The sequence below is a fragment of the Aquila chrysaetos genome, chromosome 22 (assembly GCF_900496995.4).
Source record: "Aquila chrysaetos chrysaetos chromosome 22, bAquChr1.4, whole genome shotgun sequence".
Classification (NCBI taxonomy): Eukaryota; Metazoa; Chordata; class Aves; order Accipitriformes; family Accipitridae; genus Aquila; species Aquila chrysaetos.
Genome location: NC_044025.1, coordinates 20,871,233 through 20,890,460, shown reverse-complemented (window position 1 = coordinate 20,890,460; position 19,228 = coordinate 20,871,233). Strand labels below are relative to the sequence as shown.

Below are 19,228 nucleotides of genomic sequence, written 5' to 3'. Positions count from 1 at the left end.
TTCCCGGCAGCAAGTCAGAGAGCAGCGACTGAAGTGCCCGGCATCGCTCATCCATCAGCACAGCAAAGCTGAGCGGCACAAAGGGTGCAGGCAAGGGATCTGCCTCCACGCTGCTCCCTGCCTGCTGTGGATTGATCGGTTCCTGCACAACAACTCCTGAGGCACAGCTTTGCTTTTTTTGTGACCAGTCCTTTAGCAGATGTTCAGGAGCCAATTTTGGCCGTGCCCCCGAAACGCTCCCACTCCGCCCCCACGGCAGGGGACGGAGCATCTCACGGAGCTCTGCCCTGCCGGCACCCAGCGTCCTGCCCCGGCGTGCACCGTGGAGGCAACCGCTTGCAGAATCAGAGCAGGGGCACACGGCGTGCCACCGAATACCGCAGCACCCGTCCCTTGCACAGCGGAGACACGCTCCGAGTCCTCACCGTCCACTGCAGGAACAGCACGGAGCGAGGAAGGCTCCCAGCAGGACAGAGGGCAGCTGCCTGCGCCTGGAAGCAGCCTCGGTTAAGCCCTTTGCCCGTCCCTCCTCCTTCACACCCAGCTCAGGGGTCAGCCCGCTTCTCCCCTGGTACCCCACATCTCTCCTCCTCCCTCCGCCAGCCAGGTAGCCGGGTAATTGCTGGCTGTGTTCCCATCCCAGCCTCACACCTCCAGGCTCCGGGGCGCCCTCCAAACCCAGCTGAAGCCAACGTTACTCCAGCCTGCAGCACCTCTGCTGCAAGGGACCACCTCGTGCTCCCACTGTCCGTCCTCCCAGATCACCCCAGCATTCCTCCTCCTCCTCCTCCTCCTCAGCTATTGAGAATTAAATCTTTCTGGGAAGCGGTTGCCGTTACTGTAGTGAGACTGAAGTGGTTGGTTTTTTACATAAAAAGCCCCTTCAAAAGGAATTTGGAACTATTGAAAAAGGCCATTTATAGAAGGAAGACGTCGTGATTTCACAACCCTCCTCTGTGTCTACAGCACCCTGGGCACAACAGGGATGACCCCATCCCAGCCAGGTCCGCAGCCAGCACCGCAGAGGGGCAGCCCCCACACGCAGTTCTCCCCCATGGACATGCCGCTGTGAGACAGGGCAGCCCTGTTCCCAGGGCACAGGCATCAGATCTAACAATCCCAGTTGGGGTGACTCAGCATGAAGAGCTTCGGCCACTTCGGGGAAGTCACTCACACCGCAGCCCTGCTGCGAGCCGCTCTCTCACGATCATCAGCTCTCAGCTCTTTCCCCAACTTTACTCCTCAGCTGGACATCTCACCTCTGTGCAACACCCCTATCACCCCCTCTCTTTGTGTTCAGTGTTGAAAACATTTTCAGGCTTTCCCAAAGGGACCGCAGCAGTAAGGAAGGTGTGCTGAAACCTGAAAGCTTGGGAGCTTTTCCCTTAAATCAAAATTTGTAAGGGGCCAAGAAGAGATGGCAACTCCTCCACTTGGGTGCTCTTCCTGGCTGGGATGGGCGGCTGGGAAATGGGACCACAGGACACAGAGGAGAACCGTAACACATCAAAATGAGACGTCAAGAAAACAGACATTCCCTCTTGCCTGCCCACTGCCCGGTCCCGCTGCCCACCAGGGAGCGTGTGTTTGAAAGATCAGGTTGGCCAGGGAAAAAGTTATACTGCTGGCTCAGAAAGCGGGGGCTCCCCCCAAAGCTGACTTTGCAGCTAACTTGTTATTTAAGCTGGAAAAAGCAAAAATAGCTCTGGCTCAGCTGCGCTATTGGGACACCCGGGACAGAGGCAGGAGCAGTAGGATGCTGTGGGTGGTTCAGCTGAAAGACAAACCTGCTGACAAGTCCAGGAGTGAAGGGTTAATGGTGCTGCAAAGGGGGAAAGCAAAGGATGCTGATGAGGCCAGTTGCATGCTGCAAGGCAAGTTCCAGCGCTCTCGGTGTGTGACAGAGGTTGTGCTCACACAGAGCGGTATTTCTACACTTCCTGCAAAGAAAATTGCTTAATAGCCTATATTTAATGCTCAATTGGACAACAGGAACCGAGACTCCTGCCCCTTCCTTCCCCCGCGGCAGGGAACAGCAGGCTCAGTCCGCACGTCTGCCACAAGCCCCCAGAGAGGGACAGGGGGGTCCCTGGTCCCCAGCAGTGCAGGAGCTTGTCCACTCCTCACGGGCACCTCTGCCTGCCAGTCCCCTCCCAGCAGCACCAGCAGCCCCACCGCCCCAGGCAGGTTCCCAGCACCCTCACTGGGGAGGTGACCACACTCCCACTGGCAGCCGTGAGGACAGAAGCCACCACGAGTCCCCCCTCGTGGGTTTGACAAGTTCCTTAAAGCTTCTCAAAAAAGATTTGCATCTGCTTCATGGTCCATCTTCTGGCTATGTTTTAAGAAAATGGTTCCAGCCCTCCTTACTGCACGTGTGCCCGTGGGCGTGCAAAAGGGACGGACGGTTGCACAGCCGGGTGTGCCGACACAAGCTGGGCTTGCTCCCAGCACTCTCACCGGGCGCTGCTGACATACAGGCAAGCCTCTTCGGTCCTCCACGCGGCAGCTCCCCTTTCATCACGACAGGAGAAAACAACGGGTCCTGCCTCTCGGGGACAACGGAGGTGAAGCCTCAGGGTCTGCAAAACGCTTTGGGATCTGCACACAGCAGACACTGCACCAAGCGCAAGGTCAGACCCTCATCAGACATCATCTGCCCAGGCTACAGGAGTAACACACACATGCACAGCGCTGGTCGGTAACAGCCCCCGGATGGAAACACTGCAGCATAAACAGTGCAAATCCCGGAGCAACAGCTCAAGCAAAGAGAGCAGCACGGGCTCGCTGTTTGCCGGGGATCTCACCGCACGGGTGCTGCCACCCCACAGCTCCTGCGTTCGCAGCACGGCAGGTCGCCCCACGCACAGCCAGCCACGAAGGCGACCAGCACGATGCACGGGTGCTGCGCGCTGACCCCGAGACAAACCTGCCGTGCCGTGCAAGCTGCTGAGTGCTAGCCACGAGCCCGGCATGAAAGCTGTAAGCCCGGCGTGCAAGCTATACTGCTGCCAGACCTGGGAAGGGGTCAGGGAATGCTGCAGCAGGACACGGAGCAGCAAGGGGCAGCTCCTCATCCTGTACTCTCCGTGGGGTGACAGCAGGGTCTCTGCAGGGTCTCACAGTGTGCGACTACATCAGGGGTTGGTTCACCTCCACCGCTGCCTCGATGGCCTGCCAGGAGCCTCCTCCACCGATACCGGGGCAGGATCCAGCCGGGGCTCTACCCTGTGAAACAGCCCAGATGCAGGAGCCCAGAGAAGGCAGATCTGGGGGGGTCACCAGTGGAGAACCCCCCATCCGGCTGCGGAGAAAGCGGGGCACGGCACGGCACGGTGGCACCTCCGCAGCCCCACACCTCCCCGGACCGCGGCAGCCGGCACCAAGCAACCCCCGTGGTGGGCAGGGGCCAGCCAGGATGGGTAATCCAGGGAACAGCCGCTCTAATCAGAGGCCAAAACAGCCGGATTATGGCCCACCAAGGGTGCTCATAAAGCAGCAATATGGTGTCTGTCCCCACAGCGAGCACCCGCCACCAGCGACTACCCGGTGAGCCGGGGCTTCAGGCACAACGCCGGAGCAAAGCCACCGTGGTTCCAGTGCTCGGGGATGCCCAGGGATAGAGGTTCGGGAAAGGTCGGAGCTGGGAACAGCCACCTGGATCCGGCCCACAGACACACGCGAGCACTCTGCCACGCTGCAGAGGTTGGGACACTCTGACCAAGCCACGACCCCGCAGTTCACGTGGGAATCCAGCAACGAGCGCCTCGTGCCTGAAAATCAGCGTTTGCAGCCACCGGCATCAAATTTTAGCCCCCCCCCCCCGGACCCAGCCCATGCACTGCTGGGGTCAGCACGAAGCATCAGGGCAGCATCATTAAATACTTAATTTGTTCCAAGCGGTTTAAATCCTCTCTCTCTGCGCTTCCCAGCGGAGGTCAGCAAAAGCCCCGCTCCTGCGAGACATCACAGTCCTCTGGACCCAGCACAATCCCCAAGCCGCTTTCATACATAATTAGCAATGATTTGTTTATTAAATAACTTCTCCACCAGGCGGTTGGAGTTAATCAGTGATTTAGGACGGGACTGCATCTGCTGGCAGGTTCCTCCTCTGATTCATCTATCAAGTAAGTATATAAAACCAGATGAGCGGAGACTACCCCGCCTCCAGCAGCAGCTTCTGCCGTCATGTTTGGACACAGAAGCCCAGGTCAAGGCTGCCCTGGCTCGACATGGGCCAGAGACCAAGGTCTGAGGGTGCTGAACCCAGCGGGACATGACCCCAAGGACCAGTGCAACGGGCGCAGTTCCTGCGCTCGTCCCATGCAGCACACCCCCGAGGCAGGGAGAGCATTGCCGCCCCGGCCCCACAGCCCCCCCCAGACCCTATTTCGGTGCCTTTACCACACACACGGCCTGCAGCCGAAACACAGCACCGAGCCTCATCTCAGCAGCACGCGTGGGGAGGCCAAATCCTGCCTCCCCAAATCCCAAAACTTCATTTTACCATAGAAAGTTTACAAATATGAACACCCTGCAAATCATGCTTCAAGGGAAAAACCCAAGACTGCTCGGATGTGCTAAAGTGCAAGAAAAGTTGAACGATCTGTCCAAGATGGCCCCAAGACTGAAGATCCAGGAGGTGCCACAGCTTCTGCTCAGCCTTCTACTGCAACCACGGGAGCACACTGCACTGCTGCCCAGCCAAGGCATCACCGTATGCCTCGCTTCACACACTCAACGTGGCTTCGTACGGCCAAATGTTTGCCAAAGGGACAGAGAACCCATTGTAGGATGAATGGGACTATTGACTGGGCTCAAATAGCAGATCAGATTTGAGTAACACGCTGAAGACATGAATTATTTCCATGGTATTTTAAGAGATAAAAGTTCTGTGCTTTGTGAAAAACAAAGTTAGCCCTTGGAAGGACTGCCTGGTTGCACAGCTGAAATTACCCCCCCGCTGCCCACAGCCCAGCGCCCTGGCCACGTCATCTTGCCGCCCCCAAATCAATAACATTTGGAGTTATCTTGGGAGCCTTGCCAGGCCAGGACGTTTTTGCAAAGCTTCCCAAGATTCCTGATTGAAAGGCACTGAAGATCCAAAGGACACGAAGCCAGAAGGACCGTCGGGTCTCCTGGAGAGATGGTTGGATCTCCAGGAAGATGGAAGAGGTTGCATGTTCTGGGGACACAAGGCAACCCTCGCCCATGGCAGCCGAGGTTGCAGGCGCCTGCCCTCAGCGGCCCCATTCGAAGGCGAAGGGGAGCAGCCCAGTTGCAAGAAAAAGGAAGGTTTGCTGGCAGTGCTTAACTTTGCCTGTGTATCGCCAGGCAGGTCATGCCAAGGAAGAAAGGTGACAGATTTAAAAAAAACAGAGAAAGCAAGAAGGAAGCCCCTACCTAGCATGTGGGCTGGGGCTGGGGCTCATTTTGGAGGGGCAGGGGCAGGCAGCCCCTTTTCCCGCAGCAAGCCCTCACAGAGAAGGCAGGAGCCTGACCTCGGCCCCCACTCACCAGCTGTAGCCATGGGCACCGGTTCACTGGAGCCCCAGCGACGAGATGGTGCTTTACAGAAAACTTTAAAATCAGTAAGAACAACTTCAGAGAAATAATGGCTGCATGGGACTCTCAGAAACATCTGATCACGGATGCATGAGGCACCACAGGCTCCAGCCTGCTCCTCCCATCACCCGTGCTAGAAATGGTCCAAACCTGCAACGCGTGTTTTGGTAACCCGCTCAAAAAAGCCCGTGGCGGCAGCTAGAAGTCAGGCTGCCGCAGCCCCACGAGCCTGCCGGCATCGCTCAGCCCGGCGTGACATCCTGCAGCAGAGGCTCGGGGCTCCGACAGCGCGGGAGGCGAGAAGCTGCTGCCTTTGACTCACGCTGCTCCGGCCGCTCTTCTATTTCCAGCGGCCGCCCCTGGTTTGAGGAAGACGATGGTTAATCAGAGCCCTGGCCCTTCTGCCCCCCACTTCTCTGACCTGGATCCAGCCCTGATCTTTCCCACTTCCTCGACATTTTAGCCCGGCGCAGAGCCTGCTTTGCCACAGACACTTTGAGCAGGGGTCTCACTGCCACTCTCCATCCTTCCTGTTCAGCTTTTCTTAGCACTTGGCCATCACTTCCTATTGCAGCAAAACCCGAACAGCAACTTTCGTGACTCAGATCTTTATCTCACGGTGGCTGAGATGCTTCAGAAACTCAGTGCATGCAAATGGCTCTGTCCGTTCCCCCTCTGCCCGCGCTGCTGGCAGAAGAGTAACTGGCAGAAGGTTAACAAAGCCATTAACGAACCCCTCACCACTGCCGAGGGTCGAACCCAAAGGGACCCTCACTTCAGTGCCGGGCACGTGCCCCGCCAAACAGCGCGGGGCTCAACAGCCTCTCCATCCCTCCAGAAAAGGAAGACGTGGGGAAGCTCACGTCTGTCCTGCCCTGCATGGAAAGTTTGCACTATTTTCTCTACTTGCCCAACTGGGATTTTTTGGAAGTAACTGTTCCAAAGCAAAGCGCTCAGTTGAGCACCCAGCACAGTTCAGCCCTGCCCCAGTTCCGTGTTAACCGGGTTATCTGTGGAGAGGAAGGAGGCACATAGTGAGCTGCAGCAGCTCTCATTTCAGAGATACAGGTGGAGAGTGGACAGAGACGATGCCAGGTGACAGCAAAGGAAAGCAACAGAAAACAAAATGACTTAAGAAATCCAGGAGCAGGCTGCAAATACAACCTGCACATGCCGGGTTGGTAGAGCACGGCGAGCTGTCCGTACCTGTGGTTAGGACAAGGAAGGAGAACATAAAACCCATGAATAATGCAAACGACCCCTGGAAAGGCTTCCCGTTTCTGAAGACGCTGAGAAGACACTGTCTGCAGCTGCAGAAAGGCACATCCTAAAGCAAGTCCTCACTCCCAGCAAGGAGTACGGGGGCTAGGAGAAACTCAGGCGAGCTGCCTGCGAGCAAAGCCCTCCCAGCAGTGGCTGGGAACCGCTACGAAACCCCCGGGATGGTCTTTGAAGATAAGGGGCCCAAAGCCGGGTACTGACACCCCGGCAGGCAGCTTCCAGGCTGACCGTCACCGTGTTGGGAACCAGCACGCCAGGTCGGCACAGCCACCCTCTGACCCACCAGCACCGTGCAGAGCCCTCTGTGCCCACCGCCCGGGTGGGCTTCCTGATGCTTTGCATGAACGCAGCAACATCCCAATGCTCCCACAGCCCCCCAGAGCATCGCTGCCCACGGCTGCTGGCAGGGCACGTGCTGCACACCCAGCACGGCCCGTGCACCCCCCGGGAAGGGGCAGCAGCTTGCGCTGGGGCACAAGCATGGTCCCTGCATGTGAGGAAGGTCAGCATCCTCGGGGTGCCACCCCCACGCTCCTGCGCTGGCCCTGAACACCGAGAGCGTTTCATGCACTTAGCAGCAAAACAAAACAAAACGAGATTTCTCTGCTTCCCCACCCAACTACCATGTCTGGCACTTTTCCCCGTGTTTATTTTTGTTCACATCCTGGTGTTGTTTTATGGCAGAACCCCCCAGCCCGTCCCAACCTGCAGCAGCAGCAGCAGCAGCAAGCGACGGCTGAGCCGGTGGAAAGTTTGCCGGCAGGCAGGCTGGGCAGGCAGCCAGGTGTCAGAGCAAGGGGAGAGAGCTCAGGTGGGAGCCGACAAGGCCTCCGAATAAAATCAAATGTAAATATCCAACGCTCAAACACAGAGGAGGGATGCATCGAAACAGCAAATGCGAGCAACGGCTTGAGTGCCTGGAAAACTTCAGGGATGCGGTAATGAAATGGAAAACTACTGCCCCAGCTGGCATTTCCAAAGGCAGCCAACTGCACAAGCAAAAAATGTTGTAAGGAAGCAGTAGTGAAAATCCCTGTATCACACTCAGGGCCAGGACGAGGCGTGTGGGAACGGCACTGCTGCAAGGAGAACGATGGTACACCGGCGGAGAGCGATGGTACACCGCCGGAGAGCAGCCGTCCTGCTGCTCCGCATTTGCTTAGCTGTAAGCCTGAAACTATGAAAGATATTTCCAATTTCTTCCAGGCAACAAGGATTTTGAATATTGCATTTCCCCCCATCTGCAAGCTGCCCCGCTGCCACTGCTCCGCTCTCCTGCCGGCACCAGGCGGGTTGTGCAAATGAATCCAGCCTTACACCTACGAGTAAATTGCCTCTGATGGCACGATGGAAATGCCACATTTTACTCACAGTGAGTTTTACTCACCATTTTCCCCCCAGCTCCCTCGTTGGGGGAGCGTGGGTGAGCCCATGATAGCATAATGCACTCCCCTGCTAATTACAATTTCTCCTCCGAGCCTTTTCCGTTTCTCTCCTCGCCAAACCCTGGAACAATCCACAGAAAGGCGGCAGATTACTTTACCCTGCTTGCCACAATAATTCACCGACTGGAGCCTGGAATCACATTTCATTAGAATAAAATGCCCTGCCCGAGACAGCTAATCGATGTAGAGGATGCTAATCCAGAAGAAATTTGCTCCTGACTGAGGCAATGACCATTAGCGGAGCAGAAGGCCAGGCGGGGGTCTCGCCGGGCAGGGAGTCCTGGCACGGGGGGAGCACGTTGGCAGAGCCCCCAGCCAGACACCGCACGCCGGTCAGGGAGCAGATTGCCTCAGGCACCAGCCACGCATTTGGATTAGCTGGTTATTAAATCTAATTAGTTAATAGCCGGCCTGGCAGGGAGCCAGCTTGATTTCTCAAGGAGCAGGCGCCGAAGCATCGGGGTCCCGCAGGGGACTGATGGGTCTACGGACCCTCGCGCCCCGGGTGGGGAGAGGGCCTGCGCCCCATCCCCGCGGGCAGGACAGGCGTCCTCTCCAGCGCATCCCAGCCGGCCCACGGCACATGCTGCCCACGGCACGGGGCAACGACTTGTCTGTCCCCACTCTTGGCTTGGCAGATACCCCTCTGCGAGGGGCCACATCCCGAGGGGCTGCAGCCCAGCGGTGGCTCTCGCCAGCGGCCGGTGCGCTCACAGCCAGGGCAGGAAAGCGAGGTCAGCTCCCAGACCCTCAAAAAAACGGTTTTGCAGCAGCCTGCTTCCTTCTCCTCCCAAGGAGGCTGCGGAAATCCTTTTGTCTCCGGTGCTCCTCCACCTCAGCTGTAAGAACAGGAAAAATCCCACCGTGCTCACAGGAACATCACTGGCAAATGAGTCAATTTTTCCTGCTTTGGCAGGAAAAAAAAAAAAAAAAAATTAAAATCTCCAGCAGAGCCCAGGGAGGCACACAGGGTGAGAAACGGGATGCAGGGCCCAGGGCGCATCACTGCCTTTAACCTGGGCTTTCTCCCAGCCTTCGTGGCCACTGACACTGAAAGGGCTGGGAATGCAATACCGGGAAACGCTTCCTGGCTCCCTGCAGACCGCCCTCACTCAAATGCTCCCGGGAGGCTCCTGCTCCGGCACAGAGCCCTGCTATCCATGGCAGCACCTGCCTCCCAGGCTGGAAGGAGCGGAGCCCCGGGTGCTCGGGGGGATCCCACCGCTTCTCCAGGGAGGGAGCGAGGGCAGGGCTTTTCCCCCTCCAACCCCTGCAAGAGCAAGACAGGGCTGCCCCTGCCCCCGGCCACTCGGGGAAAAGCAGGGGAGAGCCACCCAACTGTTCTGCTCTGCAGTGGGTTTTTTTTTTTTGTAAAACATTGCTAAGCAACCAGCACTCAGCAAGGGCATCGTTCTGGACAGACGCTGTTTCAGCTAGAAAAAGAAAAAAAAAAACCAGCAAAGGGACGCTCTACCAGGCAGTATTATTAAAAAGACACAAGCCAGCTTATTTTACAGGTCACTCGGCCCATGCAGAGAACCCTTTATACTTCCCTCATCGAGATACTGATGCAGGATTAGAAGCCGCTAAAAAGAAGAAAGCAGGTGGGTGCACACACATGCCCATGCACTCACTCCGCAGGCAGCACGTCGAGTGCACCGCGGTAGTGGCAGCTCAACGCAGGTTGCAATAACATCTTCGAGCGCATCCCTGCGCGTGACGTGAACCTTGTGAAGGCAGCACTGTGGGTACCGGGACTGCTGTTCTGCCGGCCCCGCTGCAGGACGGGCAGCACGGCACAGCTACCCGCCGGGGAGCTGGGCAAGCCCTGGGGAAAAAGAAAGTTCTTGTTTTCTTATTTTATGAGCTATTTACGGCCCCACTGTAGATCAACAGTCCATATCTTTTTAAAATAGATTCTTTTACACTGCAGCCCAGAACAAAGGGAGCATTTTTGTCTTTTGGGAATTAAAAAAAAAAAAAAAAAAAAGAGTTGCCTAGCTGGGCTGGCACGGGGCAGAAAGCACGTGTGCCGGCGGCCACCCGGGCAGGCACTGCGCCGCAGCGATGCCCCTGCCTGCCCGCTGCCCTCGGTGAGGGGGTGCCGGGTTGGGGGGGAGCACCGCACCCCAGCTTTGGGTCGAAACCGCAGGGAAAAGTGACGAAGCAGCACCTGGGCCCTTCGCTGGCCCCTCGCCCCCGCGCTGGCGCAGGCAGCCCCGGCCCCCGCACGGCACGGCTGCGCCCGCCGCTCCACGTGCGGGAGCCAGATGGTCCGGAGGCTGGTGTACTTCCCACCAACTCCAGATAGAAACTGGCTCGGCATCACGGCAGAGACGTGTGTGTCCCCCCCCTGCTTCCCCCTCTGCGCCGTAATCCTCGCTCCGCAGAGCATCCCGCAGCCGGGCCGGCGTGCATCCAGCATCCCAGACGCGCCGTGACCCCCCAGGCTCCCGTCGGCAGGCGGGAGCAGTGGCAGAGGAGCGCAATTCCCGGTTCCTCCGAGCCACGCTTGAGACCATCCTCACTATTAAGAGCCGGGATGATGTCCTAACGAGCGCACCTTGTCAGGAGCGTGCAGCCCGCAGGCCCAGGGCCACCAGGCGCTTGCACGGAGCAATGAAGAGGAGCAGGTGGAATCGCCTTCAGCGTGGGGCGGCGGGGAAAACGCGCCAGGAAAACAGGGAAAACAGCCTCGGCTCCGTCGGCCGCGGTGACAGCCGCTCGCGTGCCCGGGGGAGGAGGGAGGGATGATTCACACCAAGCAGCCGAGAAGCGAACAAGCTGTGCGGGTTTCGGTACGAGCTCCCCCTCGCTTTCCCTCCCCTCTCTGCCCACCGCAGTCACGCTACAGCTACTCATCACGCCGCATCCGAACCTGGCTTCTTCGGGTCTGCGTAAAAATGACGGATCAAAAAAACCCAAGCGCAGCAACGGATACACGGCAAAGCCCATCCTCCTGCTGTCCCACTGCTGGACGGTGCGGAAGGGCTGCCCAAAACGCCCCAAACCAGAACCACCACAGTGCGGGCAGGGTTTGCTTTGCCACGCCGCCGTTGCTGCCCGTCGGACACGGCGGGGGTCTCTGAAGCCCCTTTGCTCGGGTGGAGGCACCCCTGCCTCGTTTCGTGCACGGCCGCAGCCACTGCTCTGGCCGTGGCATTGCTCCCTGGGTTTCAGGGAGAAGCACACGACAATTTCAAGGTGGCTGCGGGGAAGGTGAGAGCAGAGGGGTTGGTGGTCTCCCTCTGCCAGCCAGGGGAGGGGGCCGCCCCGCTCACCTTGTCCCGGCCCAGCTGCAGGCTGCTGCCCGGCTGGGATCAGCCAGGGAAGCACCGCATGTGCCAAACCTGCGGACACGCGGCAGAGCCCCGGCACCACCGCCTCCCACCCTCCCCGCAGCAACCATGGGAACGGCATTTCCTCGCACGCATTTTTACATCATTGTGAGTTGCCACCCCCAAAGGAAAAAAAAAAAAAAAGGAAATCAAAAGAGCCCACCGCCCCCAGCCCATGTCCCAGGGCATGCAGGTAACACCACGCACATGGCGTGCACCGCTCGGCACGGCGAGATTGCAGGAACAGAGACACAAGATGTGGCTGTGCTGGCACATCTGCAGCCTTGGAAAAACAGCCTCTTGACCCAAACCAGGCAAATCTGCTCCACGCTGGAAGTATGAGCAGGACCCAGCAGGTACCCAGCTCCTGGCACGGGAGGAACACTGGGACATCCCACCCTGCCCCTCCCCAGGTCCATCCACCTCCTGCTCAGATTTTTCTCCCCAGACACAAGCGTGTGCTTTCAGGCTACGCCAGCCTCAGCGGTACAGCCAGTAGCAGCCCCTGCCTCTCAAAGCTGGTGTTTATTCCCCAGTCTATCTCCCACCAATGCAAAAGGGCCGAGTTTAACACGACATTGGACACCCAGTCAGTGCTGGTGCCATGGCCGGGCAGCAGCACGCACAGGGCCAGCAGTTTCTCCAGACGCCGTCACCACACCAGTGTATCAGGACGTGTGCCCAGAGGTGCTCTGTGGCACACTCCCAGTTAAAGAGATCTCTGAGCCCTGTTAATGAGCCTTCTGCCAGCAACATTTAAAAGACGTAATCACAAATGTACACTCTCCTGCACGCCCAAGACCTTCTGCTCATCAGCTTCCCTCTCCAGCACTGCCGATCCCGGATCTGGCTGCGGCACGGTGGAGATGGCAGCTGTGGGGTTACAGCCAGCCCGCGGCACCAGCTCGGTGGCTAGCACGGGACTCGAGGAGACCACCCCGCTCACCAGCTCGGCTCTCACCATCAGTCCCCAAACACACCAGCACTGGGGGTCACGGTTGGGTATGGGGGAACCCCCAGGCAGCCCCAGGGGACCCCTGGAGAGAAGGACGAACAATGCCTGGGGATGTCGTCACGAGCCTCCTGCCTAGATCACGACCACGGGCAGCGCATGCGGGTGAGCCACTGCAACACCCCGGCAGGGCAGATGGCTGTCACGTCCTGAGTTTTCCTTCTTACAATCAGGCTGAGCCACACAGGGTAAGCGCGCAGTCCTCCGGAGCCAACGCTGGCTGCACAACGATCCCTCCACGACTCACGGTGGAGACCCACCATCAGAAACAAAGAGCATCTCCCAAGCAGGAACATGTTCCTGTTGCTAATTTCCACCAGAGAGGAAGAGGAGGAGCTTTCAACTTGTGCTGAAAATAAAGCAGAGTATTATCATTTGTACTACTCCTCGTTTGAATAAAATACCAGACAAGGTATTAAATAAGTGACTGCACAAGCCACACAGGTCATGCAAAGGAGGAAGTCCTCCTCTTTGCCTTTGGCTCTGCTGGCGCAGGACTGGCGGAGCTGTAACCACATACCTCTCCCGTAGCACAAAGTATTCCCTACACCAAACGTTTCCCATGGCTCTCCGAATGGAAGAGAGGGGAAAAATACACCCTGACACGGGGGAGCCACATTATACCTTTGCTGGGTGAACCAAGCAGGAAAAATCAGAAACAACCCATCTTAGCAACCAAACCCCAAAACCACATCCTTTCCCCCCAGATTGGCCCCGCGATTTGTTCACCCAGCCAAGGTGGAGAGCCCATGGCAGCCGCACGGGGGGCCTGACCGTGCCCCACCGCTGCTGGGCTTCGGTGCTGGCAGAGACCCCCCCACCCCTCCAAGCACAGGGCGAGCTCCTCGGGCAAAGCTGGGTCCCACCGCCCAGCAAGGGACCAGGGTTTCTGCCCGCATGGATGCGGTGCTGCCGCCAAGCCCCAGGAAATCCTCCCCGCCGCGAGGCAGCAATTTCCTCGGCACTTGGAAGATGTGAAACGGGCTGTGCAGCGAGCGCGGCGTGACTCACCTTGGCAGCCCTCGCACCCCATCGCTGCTCGTAGGCGGCCAGCACCGAGTGCTCGACGGCAGCAGCCAAACACCATTTCTCACAGCATAACCAGAGCAGAACCAAATGCAAGCGGCCACAGCAACCCAACGGCGGGGTTATTTTTATTTTTGCACCCTCCAGAAAGCATACCACTCCTTTTCCTCCAAACCCAAGCCTGCAGAAGTACAGCTGTCTCCTGGGCAGGAGCATGACTCTAACCATTAACGTTTGTACCTGCAAAAATAAGGGCCATTTCTGGAAAGGCCAGACCTAATCCTCTGTATCTCAATCCCTCCTCTCCTCTGTGCGTGGGTGATGGGAAGGTTTGGGCTGTTACTGCTTTCTTCAGGACCAGAAGGGCAAAAGGATGAAAATAATCCAAGAAGGGCTTCAGGTTTCTTCTCCTCCCCAGGGATGGCGGGCGCCTGCGGCACTGGGGCACAAGGACCCGTCACCCCAGACAGCACCGCGTTACGAAGCAGCCCAAGACGCGGCTCTTCCTCCCACACACCCGAGGGCTTTCACCCTGGAGAGGCAAACAAGGACATTTTGAGTGCACGGCACCGTGTTATCCCTCTGCCCATTGAGCTGGGCAGCTCTACCCACCCAAGCCAGGGCCTCCCCCAGACTCACTCTGGTCGGGGTGCCTCTCCCGGTGGGACCGAGTGTGCCGAACTGGGGGGCCATGCAGAGCGGGCAGGGAAAGGCAGCAACGGTAGCAAAGTCGGCCGGGTCAGAAAGCAACTGAAGGTTTTGGCCAGTCTGAAACATTTCCTTATGGCCAGGCTAAGCCTTGTTCATATCAAAAGAGAATTAACTGCTCAGGTTAAACATTAGACAAAAGTTTCACTTTCATTTCCAGGGGAGCTACAGAGTCAGTGGCAGCTCCAGGTACAGCACTGCCACGCCACAGCCACAGGCACAGACATTTCCTAAAGGCTCGGTTTCAGCAAGAGGCTGCTGAGACGTGGAACGGAACCTGTGTGCAAGTGCATCCCAGAGCGCACGGTCCGTGGGCAGAGCCCAGGACGCCGACGGCACCGCCAGGAACCACACAACCACCCCGCTTTGCTTTTTAAGCGGCACGGCAGCCACAGAGCAGGAGGCTTTCCAGGAAAAACCCCACAGCCGCAGCAAAAGCCCTCCCGGTGTCACCCGCGGTGGCAGCACAGGCTGCCTCCACGACCCCGGCAAAGCAGATTGTCCCACTGGGCAGCTCACTAAAATCAAGCGTTGCATGCACGGACTGAAGGGTGACCGTGTTTCTCCGACAGCCTCGCACGAAGCATGCCCCAGCTTGGGAGCTGGGGGCAAGCCCCAGCCGCTCAACGCAGCCGGCACGGGGCACTCTGGTGGATGGCAGAGCCGGCACGAGACCTGCAGGCTGGTGCCACAGTATCTGCCCCGGGGAAGCCGGTGGGGCCGGACGAGATCCAGGCTGCCGCAGGGTCCGGGTCCACCCCAGCATCATCCCTTCCCCGCATCCCCCTTCAGTCCTGCCCCTCCTCGCCGCCCGGTCGCAGCTCTGCGGTGACCCGCCTGAAAAACAGCCAAAGGAAAAATGATCCAAAACCCCAAACCAGCCCGACTGCGCCTTTCGGAGCATGGGCACCTCCGCCCTTCCCGCAGGAGCCCCGGGCACGACACAGCTCGGCCGGGGTCCGGCTCTCACGGGGAGGGGGTTCACAGAGCCCCCGCCGGCCCCAGCCCTGCCCCGCCGCACAAATTGCAGCCTGCAACGTGCGAGCGCAGCAGCGGCCGGGGCGTGGACGAGTTCGGTGGCTTCAAATTAGTGCTTGGGAGTTGAAGGAAGAAGCAAAACAAAAACAACAGCGGAAACGTGGCAGGGCACCGGACTGCAGCCCCAGCGCCCAAAGGAGATGACAGCCCCCAGCCCTTCGCAGCCCGGCCACCACGGGGAGACCTGGGGACCACGAGGAGGAGGAGGAGGAGGAAGATGCCCCTGCTCAGCCCCCGACAGCAGCACGGGGGAGGCAATGGCTGCCAGCCGCCTGCACCCCCACACCCTCCATCGTTACGTGCGCTGCTCATTTTCCAAAGCAAGCTGCAAAGCATCTTTGCATCACCATCTGGGCGACTGGGCTTGATATCCCCCTCCACCGAAGCAGAGGGGCTGGTGGCAATGCTGGCACCGCGGGCAGCCGCCATACCAGGACCAGCCGCCGGCCAGGACGCAGCTCCCTGCCTGCCCCATTTCTCAGGCACAGAGGACACGGAAAGGGGCGAAACGCTTCCGTATCCCTCGTACCGACGGTCACCACGGCTCCTTCGCTGGAGAACAAGTTTCACGGCATCCAAGCTTTGAGTTCATTATTTATGTCTCACTTGAGGTCTTTGCATTTGCAAAACTTTCTGAATAATTTATGTGTGGTATACAAGGGAGGAAGAGGGACACGTTTTGCTGAAAACCAGGTCACTCCTAATACCAGCCAAGCAGCAAAGGGAGACAATAGAAATAGGCACAGATACTCACTGGGAGTGGGGGGAACAGTATTTATATATATACACATATACACACACACTTCAGAGATGCCCTCGGCTTCAGAGGATATTTAGCAAGACCAGCCCTTCAGCAAATGAGATTATTTTCAACCTTCTCAATTTATTCTTTTTTTAAATGAAGAAGACAGTGCTGTGAATCAGTCCCATTTCCTTCCACACCTTCACAGAGGGCAAAAGCAGGGTAGCTACAGAACAGCTCCTCCACCAAATCCAGAGAGAGACTTTCTTATGTGCCTTTATACCAGCCTCACCATCCCTGCACGCTGCTCCTGCCACGCCGGTGTCGGCAGCGCCAGGGCGGCAAGGGGCCAAGCAGGGCGGCAGGAAGAGGGGAGCGCTTCTGCCCAGAGTTGCGGAGGGGTCCTCCTCCCTCCTGCACCTTCCTCCCTCCTGCATCTTCCTCCCTGCCACATAACTGCACCGCTGCCCCATCCAAGCTGCCCCTCCACCTTGCTCCTCGCTGACACACAAAGAGTTACGTTCCCCTTGCGCCTGTCTTAAAACAAAGAGGATGTGAAACATTCAGCAGAAAACGCAAGAGGAAGGAAAATGAGAGAGGACATTGCCAAGACTTCAAGTAACTTTGATTGCAGGCCACCTCGCTGTGCCAAGAGACAAGACGCCCTCCGAGCCCCTCGCTCCAGAGGCAGCGTGCTCCGAGCCGGGGGTTTGCTACTCCTTGGACATGCCCAGCCCTGCATCCACGCACCCTCGAAGACGGCCAAGGACCGTGCGTGGAAGCGATGCCAGCGGCGAGATAAGGCTGCCCTGCCCTGCCCAGCCACAGGGAGACAAACCACTTGGAAACACCAGAAAAATAAAAGCTGGGTAAGAGAATCGAGCACCTGGTTCGTTGCCAGGAATGGCCACCAGGTACCACCTGCACCGGCTCACAGCAGCGCTGTCCCAAACACCTGCGGCAGTGAAACGGGAACGACACCCAGCAAGAGGCAGCGCAGCAGCTCCCTACCCCTGGAGCATCTCCATCCGTGCTCAGACGGACGTCCAGAGGGTCTGTGATGACCCACGCAACATGGCCAGACCTCAGACCCATCGCACATCACAGGTAACGCATGTGGAAAGAGCTGGGCCAGATCCTGTCCTGCGCCAGGTCTCTGCTAGAGAAGTCAGAGGTACCACGGCTCGCCGGCAGCCGTGGAGCTGGTGAAGTTGCTCTCGCAGCAAGGGGCCGCACGTGGGAGAAGGACGCGTAGAGTGGCCGAGCATCACAGCCAGGGAGGGGACACCCATCCCCGTGCCCTGCCCCACGCACCCCCAAACATACCCCCAAAGCGCCCTGCAGACCACCTCTGCGGGGAGCCTGCCACCACGCCTGCAGCCGCACACGCATACAAGGCAGCCACGAGGCCAGGCAGTGCGGGTGCTTGGGCATTAATTAACTCTCCAGCAAAATTGTCATTATTCATGCCCCTACCGACCGCAGCCAGGACATCAGCGGAACACACCCCCGGCCCTGCACAGGAATTAAGGTCTAATCCAGGAACGCATTCAATAGAGCCTACAAAACAATTCATCCATAAAAACATCCTTATCTCTTGAAGCTGGTGAGCGTTCTTCCTGCCCCGGCGCAGGCAGCCCGGGGGCCATGCAGCACGGCCACAGCCACGGCTGGCCAGCGAGTCGCCCACCAGCAGCTGCGAGCACGCAGCGGTTCAGCACACCCAAAAATACCTGCCGTGTGGCACGACCGGGGCGAGGGCACAGCCGGCCCCCTCGGCCAGGACCTGCCGAGTGACCTGCTAAAAGTGCCCGCTGATTAAGCCCAGAGATGAACTCCCTTGGGACCCACCAGCTAATTCCTAAAATTTATTTTCAGTGAAGAACGATGCTGTAGGATTTGTTCTGTGATAAAATGAATGCTCCACACTGGGCCAGGCACAGGCTGCCTTCAGCTTGACAGGCAAACACACCGCAGCAGAAGACAGCTCAGACCTGCAGAACCACAAATGCACCGAGAGCTGTTGGGTTTGAGGTTTTTTCAATCCCAAAATGCTGAGAATCGGTACAATGGGCGTCCGGGTAATACAGACATTACTGGCTGCTACTCTGGAGCAGGCTAACTGCACCCGTGGGGCTCGGTGCGAGATCTGAATGCGACGGAGCAGGAATCAGCCCTGTGGCTGCGGCTCTCCCGGGATGGGACGGGGTGGTGGGCTTGGCCGGACCATCACCTGCCTGAGCACCCTGGGGGCAACACCACCACGCCTCAGCTCCCAAAATAACCCCGCCGCATCCCCGAGGCCAGGCTGGTGCATGACAAGCGATGCCGCGGGGGGATCCACGGCACGGGTGTGCGTGGATGTGCCCCTCTCCCATCCCACCGCCCCACGGCACCGAACCAGAGCAGGACAGGGCGAGCTCGGTAAGGTGACAACTTGCCCGGCCGGCCTGTTTGGTACGGGAAACCTACCGGCAGGGGAAGTGATCCGCGATTTGGGGCAAAGAAACTTAAAAAAAAAAGAAAAAAACCCAAACGACCCCACGGGGGGAACAGCAGGAACAGAGCCACCGCTCGGGGAGCGGCCCACCCACCGTGGCAGTGGGTGGCCGTGCAGAGATGTCCCCAGCCCCGCCTGGGCATGAGGGGGGACCGGGACACCGCCGGCCGCAGGCGAGGGTCTCCCGCTGCCTCGCAGCGTCCCCCTCCCGCACGGCCCCCACCACGAACGGGTGGTTTGCAGCTTTGCCCCCCAGCCCGCGGTTCTCCCACGCAGCAACAACCGTCCCCGCTTCCCCACACGCCGCTGGGGACGGAGGAGATGGCACCGGCGGGGCCAGCCCGGGGCAGAGCCTGGAAAGGGGGCACTGGGCATCCCCCCCACCCTGAATAGAGAGGGGACAGAGCACAACCGGGGAGCGGGCCGGTGGGCACGGCACCCACCCATCGCCCCCAGCCCAGCCGAACCACCCCCGAAGGACGCAGCTCCTGAGGGCCACGGACTGGAACCCGGTGGCCCAGGACCACGCAAAGTCCAGCCGGAGCGGGGCCAGGCCCACCCTGACGGACCACG

The 19,228-nt window shown here is 58.8% G+C and overlaps 1 protein-coding gene and 1 long non-coding RNA gene across 3 annotated transcripts in view; both read right to left on the bottom strand.

The window, feature by feature from the left end:
- Positions 1 to 19,228, bottom strand: part of ARHGAP26 (Rho GTPase activating protein 26) — a 155,695-nt gene that overhangs the window by 135,885 nt on the left and 582 nt on the right. The gene's annotated exons all lie outside the window — the stretch shown is intronic.
- LOC115334087 lies at positions 13,762 to 14,440 on the bottom strand. Its single transcript, XR_003921033.2, has 2 exons — positions 14,307 to 14,440; positions 13,762 to 14,199 (listed from the first exon to the last, which is right to left on the bottom strand). It is a non-coding gene; the product is annotated as an uncharacterized LOC115334087 (long non-coding RNA).